Source organism: Periplaneta americana, chromosome 14, assembly GCF_040183065.1.
Source record: "Periplaneta americana isolate PAMFEO1 chromosome 14, P.americana_PAMFEO1_priV1, whole genome shotgun sequence".
Lineage (NCBI taxonomy): Eukaryota > Metazoa > Arthropoda > Insecta > Blattodea > Blattidae > Periplaneta > Periplaneta americana.
In genome coordinates, this window is record NC_091130.1 from 95,524,414 (window position 1) to 95,546,017 (window position 21,604).

General features: G+C 40.3%; 1 pseudogene; it reads left to right on the forward strand.

The window, feature by feature from the left end:
* The first annotated feature begins 19,156 nt into the window (after window positions 1–19,156).
* Window positions 19,157–19,275, forward strand: LOC138714014 (5S ribosomal RNA; annotated as a pseudogene).
* Window positions 19,276–21,604: the final 2,329 nt, after the last annotated feature.

The window sequence follows — 21,604 nt, forward strand, 5'->3', positions numbered from 1 at the left end:
CGCTCGTCTGCTCTTGACGACGCTCGAGATCGCGGATTTTGCCGTCGAAATGGTCTACCTCCTGTCTCAATTCGGTTACTGTCTCGTTTATAGTTGTAAAATTCTTGTTTAGGTCGTCAAGGTCGGCTTTGAGTTCGTCTTTCACGATGGCGACAATTCCATCTACGTGGGCTGAAACGCTTTCAATTTGCGTAGTGACGTCATCTTTCACTCCGCTTATGTCGCCTTTCATCTCCGTTTTCACTTCACTTATGTCGCCTTTCACTTCACTTATGTCACTTTTCATCTCCGTTTTCACTTCACTTATATCGTTCTTCAACTCACTGATGTGCTTGTTCATTTCGTCTTTCATTTCTGCTTTCATTTCCGCGATGGCTTGCAGGATCTGCTGTAGGTTCTCCATTGTCGATAATGTCCCGGTTCTGACACCAATGTGAATTTTATTAGTAACAACAATGTACTGTTAATCTTAACTAATATTTACAAAGCACTTTTACAAATCAGAACTACCAGTTCTCAGTTCACAGTTCTTCTATCTCAGTCACTCGAGTTCACAGTATCTCGAACCACAGACCTTCAGAGACAGTTCACTGTACTCGAACTCGGGTCCCTCCAACTGCGGTCCACTGCACTCGAACTCAGGTCCCTCCAACTGCGGTCCACTGCACTCGAACTTAGGCCTTCGGATGCTGACGCAGATGCGGACGCACACTCGAGTCGAACTCCGGCACACAAGTCTGGCTTGCTTGCTCTGGCTTACTCACTGACTTAATAACTGAAAACTGCAAACTGGAAAACTGCTGTCGTTCCTTCGCGTCCGTAATTTATAGCAACAGCGACGTAGCCTCGAAGGCTCCACGCGTCTCTAGAGATGGCACTCCAGAAAAATCCCGAGCCCTCTCCTCTCTACCAGCACCAGATGCGCGCGCACTCCCGCTCCACTCTCTCGCCGCGTTGGCCCTTTTCCCCTCTCCGCCGCGCGCCATCCCAAGTGCTCCGCGCGATCTTCTCTCTTGCGGGACGCTGGTCGTGAGTTCGAATCTCACGTCGCTGTCACAATATGTAATGATTTGATAGCGCTGAAAATGGAGAAACAAAACTCTTACGAGTAGTAAAACCATATACCTATATTATATTATATACAAATATTAAACGAATTCGATACTTAATTTTATAATGCATTGCATTATTTTATAATATAATTTATGATATCTGAAATATAAAATATTATTATTACAACTAGTTTGTCACTGAGAAATAAGGAAAAGCTGTTAACTTGAATTTATTTGAAGCAAAGCGTTACTGGATTATGCAATAAGGTAGGCGATGTTTGGATCCTGTACCTTAATTCTATTCTCAATTATTATCTTAGCGTATGCTCGATTATACTACCTCTAGCGCTTGAAAGTGGAACTAGCCGCTGGCGCACAGAGAAACAAAACACAGGAAAATTCGCTCAGTGTCCATTCTTTATAATCCCTATTCGCTGTTACCATCATCTCATTCAGATGCTAGATAGCGATAGCAGTTGATAAAGCGTCGTAAAGTAACTAATTTAATAATAATAATAATAATAATAATAATAATAATAGTAATAATAATAATAATAATAATAATAATAATAATAATAATAATAATAATAATAACCGTTCCCTCTTTTATTCTCTGTTATGATATAGCAAATGTAAATGACACTCGGGAGGAAACGCAGAATAAATATGGGGAGTAATGCCTGTTATTATTCGGTCGAGAAGCTTTTGTCATCCACCCTGCTCTCAAAAAACTTGAAAGTTAGAATTTATAAAACAGTTATATTACCGATTGTTCTGTATGGTTGTGAAATTTGGACTCTCACTTTGAGAGAGGAACAAAGCTTAAGGCTATTCGAGAATAAGATCCTTAGGAAGATATTTGGGGCTAAGAGGGATAGAGAATGGATGAAGTTGCACAACGTAGAACTACAGGCATTGTACTCATCACTTGACATTATTAGGAATATTAAATTCAGAGGTATGAGATGGGCAGAACATCTAGCAGGTATGGGCGAATCCAGAAATGCATACAGAGTGTTAGTTGGATAGTCGGAGGGAAAAGACGTTTGGAGAGGCAGAGACGTAGATGGAAAGATAATATAAAAATGGATATGATGGTAGAGATTGGATTAATCTTGCTCAGGTAGAGACCGATTGCAGGCTTATGTGAGAGCGGCAATGAACCTCCGAGTTCCTTAAAACGAGTTTGTAAGTAATTATGATCAATTTTTGAAAGGATCTACTCTATTTAGTTATTCTGTCCTTCCTCTTGCAAAAGTGTTTCCATTTCACATTCAGCATTTTATCAGCTGGGAAACAAAAATATATTTTGTCAGAGTCTTTGGTCCCTTATAATAATATAAATAAGTGTTAACATATTTATTTCGTCCTTACACAGCGCAATAACAACGAAATATCCAGATGTGAACGCGCAATATAATAATACAGACGTGTGATATCCATTACTATAGCGTATACAAAACACTATCGAATGATAAAATATGGAATGTCAACGAAATGCTGATAGCGAGAAAATATATCATAGCTCCAACCATAACTTGTTATTGTTTTAGACTAGCTTAGGATTAGGTAAAGACTGAAAGTGCTGCATTATTTTGCTTCTCCAGAAAGGCAATAAATAGTTCATTAAAATAGTGTGACTTCTGTAAGAATGTCGACAATCATAATGTGCTGTATTATTGCATACCACACTGCTGTGACTTCTTAAATTCCTTCATGAACATTAATATTTCAGAAAGAGTCACGGATTGCAGTGATGAGCGGCAATTAAGCCGGCAGTCAGTGTACGCATTTCATAACGATAAGTCGGCCGTGCGATAACAGGCCGGGACCCGGTATTCCTCGTTCCCGAGAGTGCCAATCTCGAGAATACGATTCTCGGAACTGGCATTATCGGCCAGCGGGAGTAAGAGGCTGTTTGCCCGACTACTATTAATCACTCCACTAAATCTTACTTCAAAATGCATTAAATTGGAATCTCAATAATAATAATAATAATAATAATAATAATAATAATAATAATAATAATAATAATAATAAGTTAGGGCTATTTTATTAAATTATTATTATTATTATTATTATTATTATTATTATTATTATTATTATTATTTGCTATAATAGGCCTAAATTATTATTATTATTATTATTATTATTATTATTATTATTATTATTATTATTATTATTATTATTATTATTATTAATTTAAATTTCGAGCTTTTTAAATACGCTGGAGAAGAATTTACCTATAGATATTTATATTTCTTAAACAATATATGGGCAGGATCGAAACCTCCAGAAAGTTGGCAAAAAGCCATTGTAGTACCGTAAAACTACGCAACTATGGTCCTAGAGCGCAACTATGGTCCAAATGCACCTTCAAACCAAAATACATCTAACGGAGCCGCTGATGATATCTAGTGGTTGTCATTTGCATTTTAATCAGTTATTTATACGATGCTGTTTGTTCTAATAGTTTTCCAAAAGATTGCTTCCCTTGTTGCAGCTGTGTATCTGCTGATTTCACACTAACAAGATTGTATCAGTTGCATCGTCTGATAACTTTTATTCAGATATATTACTTCAAGGTAAGCTTTAGTTTAGATGCAGTCATATTTCAAAACGTAATGTTACTGTTACATGTTTTAGATATAGTTAAGTTTACATTTATGTAGATTTTGAGATTAATGGCAAAAAATTTAAAATTTCGTACTTTGATTTCAACTATAGTCCAAACAATTTCTTGGACCATTCTTGAAAATCGTGTTATTTTGTTCCAGGAATTCATTATGTCGCGTGATGAAGTGTCTAGAAGGAAGGTGGGTGGGCGTGCTTACAAGATATATAGTGATCATCAAATGGAGCTATGTCTAGCTGATATAAAAAAATGTGATTACACAGCGTGAAGCTTCTAAAAAGTATAAAATACCACGAAGTTCAATTATTTTGAGATTGAAGGCGATCTGACAAGACAACGTTAGATCATCTGGTCGTCAGTGTATTTTTTCCGAAACAGATGAAGCAATGTTTATCCACCATGCTGAAGAAATGTGCAACTTCGGATTTCCAATAACAATTTTTGATTTAATGTGCATCGTGAAATTGTATTTAGACAATGATATCCCTGGAAAAACATGGGCAGACATGTTTCTGAAACGCCACAAACAAGAACTTTCTCAGAGATTCTGCAGCACATCACGCGTGTAAGGGCTGCTGTAGATGAAAAAACGATCCAGGCATTTTTCACTCACTTTAAAAAAGAAATAGAGGGTGTTCCGGCTCATCTGATCTACAAATACGATGAAACAAACCTGGTGGATGACCCAGGCAAAAAGAAAGTCTTAATGAAACGTGGTTGTAAGTACCCAGAAGTGATTAAGAATTCGACAAAGGCAGCTGTTAGTATAATGATATGTGGAAATGCTGCCGGAGATGATTTGCCTCCATATGTCAACTACAAGTCCGAACATTTATGGACAACATGGAGCGATGGTGGGCCAGCGCACACTCGCTACAACAGATCACACTCAGGTTGGTTCGACACAAACTGCTTTGAAGATTGGTTTTTAATTGCGTTTCACCAGTTCTATGCAGACAATTTGATCTGACACATACTTTAGGCCACTAAAATTTCAATGGCGTCAAATTCTAGATCAGTGGAAAACATCTCCTGAAGGGTAGAGATTACCCACTATCCCTAAAAATGTGTTCCCTTCTTTACCAAACAAATTGTGGGAAACAATTCGGATAAACTCTGCAGCAAACCTGAAAGCTGGTTTTAAGAAAACAGGCATTTTCCCACTAATGCTACTCCAGTTCTGCAACGATTGCCTTCTTTCAAGAACTCAGAAAATCCAGATCTTCTTTCACAATCATTTGTGCAATACCTGGAAGAAAAGTGGAAGGAAGTTGTTGATCAGAATAAGAGCAAAAGAGAATGAAGAGGCTCCATATTGTGGCAGGAAAGAGCATTTTTGCAGAGGAATTACAGCAAATGTCTTCACTTTCCACTTCAAAGGATAAAAATGTTCCTTCAACTTCAAAGGGCAGAAAGAACAAACCAAGAAGAAAAGAAGCTGGAATCTGACAGTGAAAGTGAAGCTGGTGAGTCTGAAATTGTTTATGTCTCTGTGTCCTCTCTGAATCTTTCTGAGGACCTAATTGAAGATGTTCCAATGGAAGACGTTCCATTGAATGGCCATGACTACATCACAAAACCAGGTGACTACGTTAGCAGTAGAATATGAAGGCAAATTTTGGCCGGGAAGAGTCAAGTCCACCAAGAACGATGGAGCATATGTCAATTGTATGGCACGCTGTGGACTGTCTTGGAAGTGGGCAGAGAAAGAAGACTGTATCTTCTACTCAAACAAGGACATAAATTCCCAATAAGTCCTCCATCAAAAATGAGTACAAAGAGGGCTTTATATCGTGTGCCACAACTAGAAGATAGATGGGGAAAACCATTGAAGTAAAAATGTCATACAAACTTTTACTTAATTGTTTCACAATATTTATGATTTCTTAGCTATGTTTTTTTTTTAATCTTGACCAATGTATTTTCTTTTAATGTTCGACTGTATTTGATAAGTTTCTAAATTGCATTATTTTTCAAGAAAATTTACTATTTGTTTGCATTAAATTGCATCTTTTTTACTAAGACATATGAAGATGTCATGTACTTCCAATAGAGTCTCTCAACTGCAGTCCAGTATTCATTTAGTATGGAATTTTTTACAATGACCAAAGTTGTCAACATCATATACGACAATGGTCCAATGTTTAAAAAAGAATATATTAACAAATTCTTACCTTACACTTTTTATAATTAATTGGCTTTAAAAAAAACAACCTGCACTACCTAGACACACAAACTAAAGGCTGTTGAAAAATATCCTACTTCAATTAGATAAGCTGTAAGTTAAAATGTCATAAAAGTGGACCATAGTTGTGTAGTTTTACGGTACCCATTTATAAGAAAGGAAACAAAAAATTATGTAATAATTATAGGGGTATAAGTCTTCTCAATTCAGGATATAAGATCTATACAGCCATAATCAAAAATAAACTATCACGTGATCGATGTAAGTAAGCCAAACATAATCAGCAACATCCATAAGTGACAGAAGGGAAGAAGATAAGGCACAAGTAGAGAAAAGAAATTAGAAAGAAAGTAAGCTACAAAAGGAAAAGGGGCTTGAAAGAGAAGAAGGTAAGACAAATGAAGAGAGAAGAGGAAAAGGAAAAAATAAATTTCGCGAATAAACGACCCCAAAATAACTAGCTCGAGCTGTGATGATACATAAAAGCCAACATAGAACTAAAAACACACATGATAATACACAACCCAAAAACATAGAAATGCGTAATAATACAACAATGTTAAAGTGAATAAGATAAACTTGAAAAGAAAGAAATCACATGAGAAATACAAACTTTTAAGTAATGTCTATAACTTGCTTCACATATGACCAATTCTGGTATAATAGTCTTTTCAGCCATTTTATCACTTCCGCTTGATGATTTGCACAACTACATATGCTTTCATTGTCCATTCATGAATATGAAAAATAGCACACTCCTTCGTGATACAACAGTTTAGCACACAGTACTCGCACCGTCCACTCATAATACACTCTTGTACAAACTTTTACTGGGCAGTTTTAGCAAGTACCCCCTGTTCGGTACCCCCTGTACTTTACTATACATATAACCCAAAACTGACTAATAGTTCCAATGAGTCCTTAGGCACACAGCTCTGTAAAAACAGAGTTATCAGAACCCGATCTGATCTGATCACCAAACACCGTCTGCTGTGTCGTTTGGCTGTCCTTCACAATAAAGATCCTGGGACGGCCAAACTGACCAGACCAGACTCACACAACCTAACCTAAGCTAACCTAACCTAACCTTTTCCCGCTTTAATGGTTCCCTTAGGGAGAAAAGGTGCCCATTTTAGAAGACCCCTACTTAATGCATGGGCTGCAGTGGTGCTATTCTTAACCTGGCGACCACACGGGTGTTACATTCATGGGGAAAAACCCCTGGCCATGTGGTTGGTGCCGCGCACCCCGCACTTCCTTAAGCAGAGAAACGTGGGCGCAGAGAAAGTCTTCTTGGGCTCACAAAACCCAACATTAAAAGGGGAACTGACATGGGGCTACAAATTCCCTGGTAACACCTGGCTTCGGTTCTCGATAACTTTTAGCGGTATAACAAGTTATAACCTTTCCCAACTCGCAAGTTATCCTATCCCGTTCCTCCCGAAAACATTGCAAATTGACTCCGGGATCCAGTGGCGTGCGGTGACATTCATCGATACCCCAGAAAAAAAAAATTGTTTGACATAATAGTGAATAAGTGCAATATTAATCATCTTAAATATATTAATATAAATATTTAAAATACTTACATAATGCAGGTATGTTGTGGGATAACCGTACGCCAGGAATGAAAGTGCTGTTTTGTTACTTAATGGTGAACTCCATTCTCCTGTCCTGCACAGCAAAGAAACCTACAGTCCTTTCGAAGAATGTGTCCTTTTGCCTGATTTCTTCAAGAAGATCTGCTTCAATTGACAGTAACGCCAGATTTGATAGTCTTTTTTCGCCAGTCCTGTTTCTTGAATATATTTTAATTCGTTTTAATGCTGAGAAAGACCTCTCGAGTGAAGCTGTAGATACTGGTTTTGTACATATTAGTGAAATTAACTTTGAAAGCTGTGGAAAACATGTCGAAATGGATTTGTCTGACATTATTTGTAATAACTCAATTGAGTTTTTTTCTTTAAAATCATCAGCAGCATAGAACACAGTTAGCTCATTTCGCAACCTGACTTCCTCAAAATGGTTACCATAGGCACTAAGTAAGTTAGAGAATTCAATCTGTGGGAACTGCTTTTGATAAATGTCATATTTTCCATTTTCACTTGATATTAGTCCTAAAAAGCCTAAGCTACCATAGTCTTGGAATCGACTTTCTAGATGGCTGTCAACATTGTCAAATATTTCATAATATATTTGTTTGTAATTCACATTTCTTTTGCATGGTTCTCCGACTTCATCTGCTGTTTCTGCAAAAACAGTTTCAAATTCATTTCTCATGGCTCATCTGTTTCTGCGAGTTTCATCTACTTTCTTCCTACAGAAGGCAATGTCAAAAGATTTGCTTTGAAGAATGCTATATAGAACACTAGTAAATGCAAATAGTTTGTCAAAAGTTCTCGGCAGAAAACAGAAAGTGAAGTCTCTCAAATTTAGAAGGTAACCCTTTACAGGCGCCAAAATATCTTTCTCAATTTCACTTGAATTGTTTAGCATTGCATCAAACACCTTATATAAGTCATTTCTATGGACATAGACTGTATTTACCAATCTCTTTGTATAATTCCATCGAGTTGGTGCAACACTAGGTAGCCTCCGCTGTAGAAACGCATCTAGGAACTTGGTTCTCTTGGGTGACCGGGAGAAGAAGGCAGCAATGCCACTCAGAGTACTAAAAAAAATTTTGCATTCTTTTATGTTATTGACTGTGTTTGATAGTACCAAATTTAGACAGTGCGCATAACAATGTAGGCTACAAATAACGCCTGTGAATGTGTCTGTTTAATAAGTGCTTGTACCCCGTTTATACGACCTGCCATTGAGGCCGCTCCATCATAAGACTGTGCGATTAGTTTTTAATTGCTGTCAAATTCCGTCAAGTATTGTCTTATTAGCTCAGCAATCTCTGAAGCTGTGCGATTTTCACTTACATCTTGAAAGCCAATAAACCTTTCTTTTGTTTGGCCATTATGTACGTATCGGAGTACAATGGAAAATTGTGCAGTATTAGAGACATCTGTTGTTTCGTCAACTAAAACTGCAACATAATTGGCTAATTTTATTTCTAATTTTATTTCTTCTAATAAAGATTTGGCTACTGCTTCTATTAGATCATTTTGTATTCTATTAGACACGCCTTTGAATACTGTAGAGGTTTCTAAGTGTGCTTTCAAGAGGGGATCGTATTTTGCAGTATATTTCAGAAGTTCAACATAGTTACCCCTATTAATGGAAGTACTGGATTCATCACGGCCTCTGGATGCAAGTTCTTGCTTGCTTAGAAAACACACAGCATGAATAAATCTCTTAAGGAGTTCCCTGTTTTGCTCAACTTTCTTATTATGAAAATTTATTTCATTTTTAAGCTGGTCACTTAGTTGCATGTCAACCCGAACTCTTCCAAAAGAGGCAATTAAATAGGATGCTTTAATGTGCCCAACAGATTGCTCATGAGAAACTGCTGCTTTTGTGAAGCTCCCTAAGTTAATGTAACCTGATTTTGTCCAGCTGGTATTTCTATCTTGGCCAAATAACAGACAATTCCAACAAAATAGAGAGTTATATTTTCTGCTTCCAGCTAGCCATAAATATTTCTCATAAGAAGAAACTGTAAAATGTCTGGTACAATTTTTAGATTTATGTACCAAATCTGGCAACTCAGGGGTTGGCCTACCTTCCTGTATAATGCTCTTCTTTTCTTGAAAAGGCCTCGTTGAAAACGGTCGCTCATGTAGCTTCTCAATTATGCACTCCAATATACTCATTTTTCATATAAATTACAAATGTTCTCAATAAAATTAATATAACAACTAGAATATTTCAATGACAACGCCACAAAGCGAACTGCATTAACTACCTTTAACTACTTCTCGACATGTGTAAATTCTAAGCGTAAACACAAATTCAAATTGTAGTTGGCCACGCTTACCAAGTTAACAAACTGAATGCAATAAAAGTCAGTCCAGAAATAACTACATTATAAAACATATTAAATAAATTAACTATGTAGGCCTACTGTTTATTAACAAGTTTACATTCCAGCTAAAAGGTAACTTCCAACTTGATACGAGTAAAATATGTTCAATAATATTATCATCAGTATTTTTAAAACCTTCCGGCTACACTATTGGCTATCCTGATCTGATCAATTCACCATTTATACCTCTATGGCTCCACGCCAACGAGCTAGAGAAACTACGCGCTAAGAACAGTGAGCTCTCACTGGCTAAGAATTCTGACGTCACCTAACGCCAGCTTGCAGGATTTCTTACATTATACACGACTAACCCCCTCTCACTCTCTTTCCCGCAAAGCACACCCGAAATATAGAGAGCGCATGCGCTAACTCAGCAAATTCAGTATTGCTGGGTCTGGCGAGCTCTCATCTGACAGCACATCATAGTGGATTCGCGCGTGGGAAGTACAAACTAGATTTATGCAACAATGAATATAGTATAGTAAAACAACGGTGTATAGAAATTACTTACCCCAGCAGTGCTGGGGTTGCTGGGGTTGACTGCACGCCACTGCCGGGATCTGGATCGTGGTATAGAGACTTCTCAATTCCTGGAAACGACAAGGGAACTTCACTCAACTCCGGAAGTACAATCGGAGAACCACTCAGTTCCGGCTGACCAACGCCGACCCATTCTTTCCCCAAAGAACTCGAACCTACTTCCTGACCTTCCCCTTCATTCCTATGAGCAACCAGGTCCACTGATGTCTCAACTGGGAGCAATTTGGGTACCTTACATCGATTATCAAAGGGGAATTTCACCTCCGAAGCATGTTTAAAATAAAATTCCTCCTGTGGGACGTCTACAATAAGCCCCGTCTCTGCCATGAAAGCAGCGCCAAAGATGGCGGGGTTAACCAAGCCTTCGACAACCCAGGAACTAAATTTGCAAACTACCTGTCCAACCTTAACTTTCAAACTAACACGTCCACTGACCGAAAGGGACTGGGAAGTAGCCGAGAACAACACCACGTTTCCGGGGACAATCTCCCCATTCCTTCTTCCACGTCAATTCTAAACTAACCAAAGAAACGACACTGCCTATGTCCAACAACACCTCCACTAACTCTCCACCAAACTGAGCCCTAGCAGCGGGGCACTGACCGCGAGGAGGGACACTTATCTCACGAGACACAATCGGAACGAATTTTTCACTCTTTCTCTGATTTTGCTCCACGTGACCCCGTCGATCACATTCACGGGCAAAATGCCCTGCTTTGTTACAAACAAAACACCTATTGTCTTGTTTCGAAACGACAGATCTAGTAGGAGTTGTTCCCGCCAGGACACCACTATCTAGTACCGCCTGATTCCGCACACATAATGCGTCTAGCTGAAAGAAGTTCTAGCTGAAAGAAGCCGGTTGGCGCTTAAGTACTGAGCCCTGACCTCGGGATCGCGCGCCCCAGACAACGCAGCGTCCACTATCTGACTTTCCGTCAACCCAGCTACAAAAGCCTTTTCGATGACTTTTAACTCTTCCACGTATTCAAGTAGAGTCTCACTGTCACTTTGTTTACGGTAGAAATACTCCCCGAACAGAAGATGACGAGTCCTGTCAGGAATAAACTCGTTCAGGATACCCTTATCAAGCAAGCAAGGTTTTTTCATCCTCAATGGCCGCTAATACTCTGCTAGTTAACACTCCATTAGCAAAAGGGAAAATCAAATGTAATAGCGAGGCCTCATCCAAATGAAAATCTCTACATATACCCTTAAGCTGCACTAACACCCTCAGAAAATGCATGACTGCCTATATATTACTAACGGAGAAAACGATCCCTTTCTTCAGAACGGATTCAAAAGGATTAGGCATGTTAGAAAAAAACAAGCTAAGGTAGTCCTTCCTGTCGAGATTGGAAACTTTCACAGGGACTTGAGCTTCACTGGCCACCCCTGAACCCTGTTTCTGCTCTCTCGTGGTCTGCTGACCCGTGACCGGACTCTCCTGGCTCCTACTCTTTTTCAAATTCTTTAGTTGCATTTTCACTATTCCCAATCTCTGCATTTCCTTCTCTAACTTTTCCCTATCTACAACCTCCAACTTAACCTCGAGTATATCTTTCAGTGAATCACCCTGTTCCATATTCTTCTAAAACGATCCTTCTGAAAATTGACCCTCAACTCTTCCAGAATTTCCGAAAAGGACTCCACGATTTCTACACATTTGAAAAGTTCACTAGCGATACACTACTGGGGGCATTTCCGCGGAGTCTGCTGGGAAACGAACCCCGGTTCCCTAGCTTTGGCTAGAATAGTAGTGACATCCGCGTTCGAGTCAACCTCCGCGCCACGTGCTCAGAGCTCATATAGCAACTCATCTTTACGGAGGGCACGCCACTCCACCATTCCAGCATGCATCTTGAACACAAAAAAAAAACAACAAAACAGCACAAACCTAAGTACCTCGGCTTTGAGATTCCAAACGCCGATCATAATCACGCAACCTGCTAACACTGCACCGCCGCCGGGTCTGGTAGAATTTTCGATCGGTGGAATAAATTATAAATATAATAATAATAATAATAATACCAAATAACCCTGCCATGAAACGTTATGATCAGGATGGTAATCAGTTCGCCGAGGTAATTAAGTGACAACACACATTGTCTACTTTAAAGACAGACATTTATTTAAAATAGACCAAATAATAGCGTCACACAGACTATATATAAACCAAACCCAACTGGTTACCTTACATGAATTGTAATTCTTCTTTGTTGGGTCGACTCACCTCAGTTATAACCAATACTTAACACACGTATAATTGTTACACTGAAAATGGACACCCTCACACGTCACACAACAATGAAAGCCCCCATTTTGAATTCCATACTCGTACAAAGTTTATTGGTGAAATCTCTAAGTAAAACGTTCCAGAATAAGGCAATAAAACTTCCAGTAGCCCGTGGTTGACTATTAGTTACATCACAGCTTGAGAGATCAGAACAGCAAATAAAATACCGGTCGGTATTTAAACAGAGTTGACTGCCCAATAGCTAAGCAGAAAATCTAATCCAGTTCAATATAGTTAGCACGTCAAATGACTGAGTATAACTTCCCGACCTCGGGAATAACGTTACCATCCTCTATCAGTCTTTCTTCCACGATCCAATCGTAGGTTCCCGCAACAACGTGTACGTAACTGAAACTGTCGATACATTCCCGGTCTGTACGCTGCCGACCACCAGGCAGACGCTACTCTTCAAAAAAAAATCACGAAACTGCCGACACATTCCCTGCCTGTACGCTGCCGACCACCAGACTCACGCTACTCTCAAAAAATCACTCTTCCGCGGCCCTACCGCAGGTTCCCACAACACGTTGGACTACACAGATACTAGTAGACTTATCGAACCCGGTTCGATCCCCGGCCTACATAGGAGCTCGCCAGCCTTAGGCTAGGCCCTTGTTTTCAACACATCACAGATAACAAGAAAGAACAGCATAGACTACGGGAAAACAGAAAGATGAGAGGAAAGAAGCCATCTACGAGAAGTAAGACGACCTAGATCAGAAAGGAAAAAAACTGCAAGCCATCTATGAAGAGTTAGAATAATTAAAACTAACAGAGAAAAGTATAAAGATAGAAAGTCAATGTAACATAATCATATTTCTTTACACGACTGCGAAAGGCAAGGGTCCATAAGAGACTTGGAACATATTGAAACAGGCATATAGAATGCCAACAATTAAAAAAAAAAGTATAAAGATAGAGTTGGCTGTGGTACGCGGTGGAGAGCAGTGCTAGTCAGTTAGTAGCTGCGTCTTGTTGCGTACAGTGCTAACACTGTGTTTAACTTTCACTAGTGTTCAGATTATTTAAAATTTGTGCTGAAAGCAAGTTCTTAATTTTTGTGTGTTAATTACAATTATTATATTTATTTGAGTTACATTCTCTTCGTTTTTGGGCCGTCTGTAGACGGACCCATTGTGTTGTTTATTCAATATGACTTCTAATGAAAATTCGAGTGATTTCAGTGAAATTATAACTACTGCTCAGGTTCATTCAGACATTTATGATGCTGCTATAAATCCACAACTGGAAAAGAATGCCATTCCTTCGCATATTGATGAAGTTCATAACTCTTCTGGAACACGGCGTAAAGTCGGAAAAATGTCCTGAGCTAGAGAAGCCGATATACATGAATTTAAATTCAAGTCAGTACATAGTAAAATGAACGGAGTTCTCCCCCGAACTTCAGCTACTCGTTTGTATAAGAAAATGGGAACTACAGTTCCGGTGAAAACTAACAATGTTTTCCAACCACTATTAGAAGATCCAGAAATTGAAATAGATAATTCTATAAGTCAACAACCTACATCACAAATGGATTTTTCCACCACAGAGAAAAATCTGCAAATTCCCAAAATGGAAGTCGGAAACATAAGCCACCACCCCCTATAGTGGTAACAAGTATAGTTGATTACTTTAAGTTGCAACAAACTTTGAAGAACTCGCTTCAAATATTAGCAGAAGGGAAGTTTAGTCCTGTCGATCTGAAACTATATGTTTCAACAAAAGATGATTTTGAGAAATTACAAGATTATTTGATTCTGCAAAAATATAATTTCTATACCTTTCCTTATAACATTTCAAAAGTATTGAAAGTTGTTCTAAAAGAACTTCCAAATGAATCCTCGTCTGAAGAAATCCTAACTGAACTTCGGAGTTTAAATTATCCTATTGAGTCAGTTCGACAATTAAGGAAAAAAGTCCAAGATGAAAACACAGGCTTAATGACATGGTTGCCTATGCCAATTTGGGTCCTGACAGTAAATCAATTACAAGACAAACCCGATATTCGTCAGTTACGCAGTCTTTGCCATCTTAGAGTGGAAATTGAAGATTACATCTCCCGGCAAGGGGCGATTCAATGTTACAAGTGTCAAGGGTTTGGCCACAAGGCTCATTCATGCCACATCCAACCACGATGTGTTAAATGTGGTGAGAACCATGAATCATATTCTTGTCAAAAACCTACTTCTATTCCTGCAAAATGTGCAAATTGCCAAGGGGATCATCCTGCTAATTTTAGACAGTGCCCAAAATACCAAGCTTACGTAAATGGAGTGAAAACCAGGAATCCTACCCATAAGAAGCAGCCAGATATTTCTGCCCAGTCTTTTCCTCCACTTCCTGTCACTCAACAGGTTATTAAAGGATTCCGAAAGGTAAATATCGATAATAATACTCGACAGGCACCAGATCAATTTGCTGAAAGTTCATCTTTTAGTCAATTTTTTCATGAATTGAGAGAATGGTGGAACTTTTTAAAAACATTCAATATCAGTTATTATTTAAGATGTTTACATCAAACCTTCTTGCAAGTGAAGCAACAAAATGATATTTTTAATAAAATATCAGTGTTCATTGATGGTGTTTCTAGTCTGTTTGGAAATGGAACAAAATAAACCCAGACAAAAGTTACACAAGCCACTAAAATAGTGACCTATAATGCCAATGGAGTGACTAGGGATAAAAATGTACTTGACGACTTTTTACATCAGCATGATATAGATGTGTTTTTAATCACAGAAACTCAATTAACACCTAATAAGAGACTCAGCGTTAAAAATTATACAGTGTATCGCTCTGTTTGAAGTAATGGCCCTTTTGGTGGAACAGCTAACTTAATTAAAAATTGTATTAGGCACTACAGAATACAATCACCCCAGCTTACACACATATCTATAACTTTAATTGAAATTCAGTACAATAACGAAACCATTTTAATTGGATCGATATATTGCTCTCCAAATGAGCCTTTCTTAGTTTCAGAACTTGATGCAATATCCTGTATATATCAAATAATTTTATAATTGGCGGTGACTTCAACGCTAAGAACATTGAGTGGAATTCACGCGTAACAACAACCAGAGGTCGCATACTCTCAAAACATGCTGACAAGCACGGCTATCAAATCTTAGCTCCTAACAAACCTACTTTCTACCCTCAAAATGCAAATCATAAACCAGATGTACTTGATGGATTTCTTTTCAGATGTAATACTGTACCCCTGTTTATAGACACTTTACAAGAACTGTCCTCTGATCATAACCCTGTTGTTTTAATCATTGAAAAAGCAAGCACTGAGAGGCTATTTCCTCAAGCTTTCTTAAGCAGCATGGATTGGTCGTCCTATCGGGGATATATTTCACAATCAATTTCTGCTAATCCGTTGATTACAACAAAAGAAGACATTGATGAAGGAATTAAAATCTTTGAAAATACTTTGAAAGCAGCAAAATATGCTTCACTAGAGAAAGAACCAATACAAATTTATCTCCATCAAAACTCGAATTTACGTTTACTAAGAATGGCTAAACAGAGAGCTCGTAAGCGCTGGCAAAAAACTAGATCACAAATTGACAAAAACGTATATAACATGAAAAATAGAGTGCACAAAATGACACTAGAAATCAAAGTTTCGAAATTTGAAAAAGATGTTGCTGATGCAGGACAGTCAAATAAAATTTGGACAATCACCAAACGGTTAACCAAACATGATTCCTACTCTAAAAATCAACCTTTACATGGCAAAGATGGCCCAGTATATAAGTCTTGTGAAAAAGCTGAACTGATAGCCGATTGTTTTGAGAACCAATTTAAGCTTGCTAATGAATGTGACAGCTTAGTTGAACATTATCGCCATGCTGAGGAAACTGTCAGCACATTCCTACTATGTCCCGTATCCCAGTACATTTGTTTAACGAGCCCGTCAGAAGTCAAAACAATTATTAAACGCCTTAAACCTAAAAAGGCACCAGGTCCTGATAAAATTAACAACATGGAACTTACAAACGTAACTAGAAAGGCACTTATGTATATTACCAAGCTTTTCAATCCATGTATACCTCATCGATATTTTCCAGATGCTTGGAAACTTGCATATATTACTGCCATTCCCAAACAAAAGAAAAATCCAAAGGTTTCATCAAATCGCAGACCAATAAGTTTGATTAATGCCCTTGGCAAAGTATTTGAACGAATTCTTATGACCAGACTTCTACAAAGTGCACCAAACCTTATTCCACCCTATCAGGCTGCATATCAACAAGTCTCTCTACAACACACCAACTGCTGCGTCTTGTTGAACAAACAACTATCGGTTTCAACAACAGAGCTACTACCGTAGAAATATTTCTCGATGTCAAAAGTGCATTTGACTCTGCGTGGCATACTGGTATAATTTATAAATTAATCCAATCAGAGGTTCCTGATGCACTGATTCATATTATTGCTGATTTTCTTCGGAACAGAAGTTTCTGTGTTAAGGAAGACGGCTGTTTATCAAGACAAAAGAAAATTCAAGGAGGAGTTCCGCAAGGCTCAGTACTGGGCCCTTACTTATATTGTGCATATACTTCAGATCTTCCAGAAACTGACGTCACCAGGTTAGCCTTATATGCAGATGATACACTAGCATACACTACACATCGTAATGCCGATCTAGCCATTGGTCGACTTCAACGGCATGTCCACCTTATAGAAGAATGGTTCCAACATTGGCGCTTAACTGTAAATACAATGAAGAGTCAAGTCATAGCCTTCAGTAGAACTCGAAGTGTACCACAAACTAAACTCACACTGTATGGTACTGCCCCTGAATTTCAGGATTCTGTTAAGTATCTTGGAATCCAATTGGATGGTCGTCTGTTATGGCATACCAACATTGCAAATATACGAGCAAAAACAATAGCAAAAATGGTACAACTGTATCCCCTTTTAAAAACACGTGCATTGTCAACATCTAAAAAAGTGACAATTTATAAATTGCTGATTAGATCAGTGCTTTTGTATGGTTCTACAGTATGGGGATACGCACCTAAGACAACATTAGATCCCATCCGAGTTGTACTAAATAAAGTATTACGTGTAATTCATAATAGCGGGTGGTACACAAGAAACGAAGAGATACATCAAGATGTAAAAGTAGAAAGTATCCCAGTTATCATTAGGAGATTCGCTGAAACATTTTATAAACAGGCACATTCCCACCAAAATATGTATGTATCAAAACTAGGAACTTACAACCCTCAGTACTACACAAGACATCGTACACCTTTGTTCCTCTTCTCATAGTTATCTGTCAAATTTGTTTTCACGCTGTTCATCCTGGTTATGACGGGAGTGCAGCATCATAAATGAACTACCTCTCAGCAATAAGTAAAAGTAATTAGGAACAATCGTGAGATCACCCAAGATTTCGATACTGTATCCAAAAGTTGACGAATTTAAAAACAAATAAATAAAAAAAAATAAAGAAAAATGTAAAAGAAATAGAAAGGAAAAGAAAGCCGTGCCGAAATAAAACGGCACAATCTTTACGAAGACAAAATCACTGAAGAACAGACTGGATTCCGAAAAGGAAGATCATGTTGTGACAGCTATTTCACCATGAAGATTTTAATTGAACAGCACAGAGAATTTAATATTCCAACCCACTTGGCTTTTATTGATTTCATAAAAGCATTTGATAGTGTTGATAGAAATAAACTTTTAGAGATTGTACGCTATGATAATGTGCCAAACCAAATCATTCTCTCCATATATAATTTATATAAACAAAATGAAATTGCCATAAGAACTGAACGCGGAACTACTAGCAGGACTTCCATCAGTCAAGGTGTTAGACAAGGGTGCGGTCTTTCCCCTCTGTTGTTTATTATATATATGAACCATATTTTATACATTTGGAGGAAAAGTCATCACGCTGAAATTCAAATTAATCGAAACACAGTTCTCGATACACTAATGTTTGCCGACGATCAGGTTATTATCGCTAAAACAGAGGATGCTTTACAAAGAGCCATTCATAATTTGCAAATAACCGCCTCAGATTTCAATATGGAAATCTCAAAGAGAAAACAAATGTCATGGCATTTTCGGGATAGAATCCAATTCCAAGTAAGATCATGATAAAGAATACTTTAATTTAACTATTTAGGTTATAACCTCTCTTACATCACTGATGAAGATATGTCGAACAAAATATCTAAAGTTATAAAAATCACTGGCGTCATTAACACCGTCTTCAAATCATCCCATGTTCAGAAACATATAAGGCTAAATGTATATAAAACACTAGCTCGACCAGTCCTCACCTACGGTAGCGAGGCATGGACAATCGGAAAACCTGATGAGCAAAGGCTGACGACAGTTGAAATGAGGTTCATGAGACGAACAGCGGGATGCTCTTTGCTGGAACACCGTAAAAATGTGGACATATTGCAGGAACTTAAAATGGATCCTATAGTTAATTTTAATTAACGGCCATACAATGTTGAAAATACCGGTTCTCGTCCTATCACCGAAGTCAGGCAACATTGGGCGTGGTCAGTACTTGGATGGGTGACCGCTTGGGAACACCACGTGCCGTTGGAGAATTTTTAGACTTCTTTTTTGGACGTGAAAGGAGCAAGACGTGTCTAGAGGCCTTCTTATTAGTGCACCGGCGAAAGCAGCTATCGCGGACAACCAACGAGTTTCCTCAGTGCTACAGCAGCGAGCGAGCGCAGCAGCCAAGCAGCTCTCAGCCAGGGAGGCTCGAGGCGCCGAGCATCGTACTTCTGTCGGCCAGGAGGCGGACACCTACGTGATCGGCACTTTTGAAAGAGCAGCCTATTGGTTCCCTTGCCGCACCGGCGCGCAGCGCGAAGAAAGCCGCGCAACCCACGTAGGGCTGTTCGCACTAACTTCCCTAGGCCAGGCGGATCCCGGTCGGGGATTGAGTCCTCTCTTGAGGAGACCCTTAGCCGTCCTCGGTCATTAGGCAGGCTTACTGCTAGGGAGAGACTCTGTGCCGGAGTCACTGCCTAAAGGCAGGGCCTTCGGGCTAATTTGCTTTCCGTCCTCCACTCTCTTACTATTGTCCGGCCTTTCTGAGGGCTACGCAAATTTTCATTAGGCCCTTATCAGGGCCAGCGAAATTAGCGACCTAAACCGACGGTCCCCGGGGGGCTCCGCAACGCTTGTTGCGATCAGCTAACCGGGCTAGGCTTCGGCGACCGGTCGGGCGTAACTGCTGGGCTTCCACCCCTAGTGGGAAAGGGGCCTAGCAGGTTCTTGCACTGCGGACAGAGTGCCGCTTAGGTTTCCCTTCCTGATAGGATCGAATCTCTAATTCGAATGGCTCCAGTTAAGAGCAACAAGGCCACGAGCCAACCTAATGCAGGTGGCGTAAAGCGGTTGCTAGTTTGCACTAGCCAGACAAGGCCCGCCACCTCCTACTTGCGCGTATCGCGTCCCGCGCAGATTACTCCTCCGCCCAGGCATCGGAACCTGCGATCGGCCGGTCCTATACGGACCCCGCCTGTCCCGGTCCCCGTCGCCGAAATCCTTGAGCTTCGTCCCCCTGTCACCAACACAGTCCCTTTTGGACTTTCGCGTAAGCTCACCCCCCACAAGGTAGCTCCCAAGGTCACTGAGGTGACTTGTGCTGATTTTCCCGGTCCTAGTGTACTGAGTAAGCCAGATAGAGTGAAAGCTGATGAAGTGCTGCCGATCCCATCTGGATCCGGCGCACTTCAGGTCATTAAGGCCAAGAAGAAGAAGGGCTCAGCTAACACTCATCAAGACGGCCTTTGTACCGCCAGTGAGCTCACCAAGGAAGAGAGATCTGCTCTCTCTACCTTGGAGCAATTAGGGGCGGCGACTGTTCAAGTCCTGACCGAGGAGGCAGCACCCCACGCCGAAACTGAGGCCCCACAGGAGTCGGCTGCTGCCCCTGAGGTAGATCAGGCAATTCCCCGCCCCCCTTTCCCAGCTCGTACTCACGTGTCGGAGAATGAGGACGAGGAAGATGATGTTGAGACGGACCTCATTGGCGACGTGGTGATATTCCCCCGTCATCATTACGCCAGCCTTCACTGGCTCGTTGGGCCGACCGAACCGTTGGGCTTATGCTCGTACCGGGCGCGCGGCGGGACGGCCGTGAAAACTGTTTGCTAATGGGACTATGCAAATCTTTTCAGGTTCCTGACCGAACGGGGAGTAGCGTACAACTTGCTGCGCCCCAAAAACGACAAGCCTCAGCGATTCGTTTTGAGAGGAATAGATATTCACACTGATGAGAAGGACATTCAGGGCGACCTGGAATTCCAAAGCATAATCGTGCGAGTGACGAGGATGCACTCATCAAGGACAAAGGCCAAACTCCCAATGGTCATTGTCGATGTGGAGAATTCCCCCGAAAACTGAGATAAGATGAGAGTCTTGCGGCAGTGGTGCTTGATGACGGTAACAGTTGAGGACTACGTCCCCAGCAAGCGCCTGCCTCAGTGCAGCAACTGCCAGTGTTACTACCACACGCAGGCTAGCTGTAAGGCGCAGCTTATGTGTCGAGCTTGCGAACGCCCTCATAGGACTAAAGATTGTCGCAAGCCGCACAATGTGCCCGCTACATGTGCACACTGTGGTGGCGCTCACACCGCCAATTACGGAGGGTGTCCTGTAGCACTACAGGTTAGAGATGCCACGGAAGGAACGAGCAGGGCTGCCCGACGGAGGAGGGCAGAGCTCGAGGAACAGCGGACGCTCCAATACGAGTGGCTCCGGCAGTAGCGGGTGGAGCGTGCTGCGAGGCAGCAGCAGCTGTTCCGAGAATAGCAGCCGCAGCCTCAGGCTCGCGCCCCTGTGCAGGGGCCTTGTGCGGAGCGACGCACGGTACTCGGGCCGGTCCCCCAAAAGCCGCAGCAAACGCAGCAAAGGCAGG